General features: G+C 43.5%; 1 non-coding gene across 1 annotated transcript; it reads right to left on the minus strand.

Annotated features, from left to right (window-relative positions):
• Positions 1-1,304: 1,304 nt before the first annotated feature.
• On the minus strand, positions 1,305-1,435 carry LOC115032035 (small nucleolar RNA SNORA17). The gene has a single exon (XR_003837682.1). It is a non-coding gene; the product is annotated as a small nucleolar RNA SNORA17 (small nucleolar RNA).
• Between the last annotated feature and the right edge of the window lie 638 nt (positions 1,436-2,073).

The following is a 2,073-nucleotide window of genomic DNA, read 5'->3' on the forward strand; positions in this document are numbered from 1 at the left end:
TGATACACAATATTAGGCAAAGAGCATGGAATACCCATGATACAACTCATGGACTACATTAAGAGGAAGGAAGACTAAAGAGTGGATGCTTTAGTCCTATTTAGAAGGGGGAACAAAATAATCAAGGGAAATAGAGTGTAGGCAGAACTTCGGAGGAAGAGAAGAGGGAGAGGGGAAAAAGACGTGAAATTTCTGGTGTGGGAGGAGATGGAGGAGATGTAGGGAGGTGTGTAGCAATGGGGGAATGGGGAACTGTGGGGAGCAACCAGAAAGTCCCAGATACCAGGAAAGCAAGTGCCTCCTAGGACCCCACGGGGATGACATTAGCTGAAATACTTGTGGAGACCATATCCAGAAATTAGGCCTGGCCCCTAGTTGAGTCACCCACCCAGCTCCAAAATTTTATCCCAGAATTTCCCCTTTCTAAAGGGAATAACAGGAACAAAAATTAGAGCAGAGACTGAAGGAAAGGCCATCCAGAGACTGCCCCACCTGGGGATCCATCCCACAAGCAGATACCAAACCCCAACACTCTTGGAAATGCCAAGAAGTGCTTGCTGACAGGAGCCTATTATAGCTGTCTCCTGAGAGGCTCTGCCAGATCCTGACCAATCCCACTCCTCTTTCCTTCCCCTCTTCATATCTGCCCTACTCCCTTATAACCCCCCGCCCCCCCACACACACCAAATGAAGAAAAAAAATCTCATTGTGGAAACTGTAGTGTGTCACAGTGTGTCCCACAGTATACCCATTTGTCTACACTCTTTTGCTTGCACAGGCTAGGACATCACCATGGTCCCAGGCAGGCATCATGGGCTACTCCCATCAGGCTGTTTCTCACTACTCTTGAGTCTCCAGTTGTGCCTGTCTTCATTAAGACTATATCTTCTATTTCTTTTTCATTCTCCACTACTTACTTGCTACTCTTCTCTGAGTGTCTGGGAGTCATCTCAGGAATGGTCCCAGGAATGCTATACACTGCTTGTGCATTATGGTGCTGGGCAGGGCTCCTTTTGGGCATGACCTGCCCTCTAGCCCTGTGTAACACTGGACTGGTAGTCACCTCAGGCTAGCTCCCTGTTTGGGGCTCCGTGGTGCCAGTCAGGCAGTCAACTTTGGTTCACTCTTGCCTAACATGTCTCAGTGGCCTGTTATGAGATGCATTTCTCTGAGGCTCACTCCTACCCGGGACCTGTGGACCCGGGAAGGAATTCTAGTCTTTGGCTTGTTCCCCATCCTGGGAGTCAATCTGGGTCTGCCTGGCATTGAACCAGTGGTCATCTCAGGCTAGCTTTTTTCTGGGAAACGTTAGGCTACTAATCATTTAGATGTTCACAGGTCAAAACACTGAGCATAGGCATAGCCTCTCTCTTCTTTGTCACCTATGATGCACATGTGACACAGCAGCCACACCTGCAATGCCTCTAGGGCCAGGTGCCTTTTAGTTTTTTTGATTCCTCAATTATTTCTTAATTAAAACTGTTTATTTTTAGCTGATACATAAAACATAAAAATGCTATATGCTCATGGGGCATCTTGTGATGCTCTGATAGTTTTTGTGCTGTCTAATGTTTAAATATTATTGAAATTCCTGTAATATATATTAGCATTTCTTTGTAATGAAACATTATCATTTCTTCCAACTTTTTATAGGACACTATCAATATCTTTAGTGATCTTATTGTAACTGCAGTTGTTTCAATGTGTTATTATCATTTTGTTCATCCGTTACAAAAGTGATTAATATGCTAGACAAATATTGGGGCTTTCACAATGAAATTATAACTTACATGTGCATTGCTCAAGGTTATAGCATCTTTTCCTATAGACTGTTGGTAGTGATTGATGGGAATGCTCCTTCCATCCTCAATACCTAATGTCTACAGCTACATTGTTTGTACAATTACATTCTGTCAATATCCTAGATCTGTTTTTTTCTCTTTTGGAAAAAGGAGTGCTTTTAATTCATTGACTCTATGTGTACATGTGTTTGTGGGTAGTCTTGTGGTGTTTTTATACAATACGCTAGAGTCACCTCATATGTCAGATCTCTTAGTCTTACCTCTGTTATGT

This window comes from Mus caroli, unplaced genomic scaffold (assembly GCF_978045245.1).
Source record: "Mus caroli unplaced genomic scaffold, Mus_caroli_1 scaffold_11, whole genome shotgun sequence".
NCBI classification, from domain to species: Eukaryota; Metazoa; Chordata; class Mammalia; order Rodentia; family Muridae; genus Mus; species Mus caroli.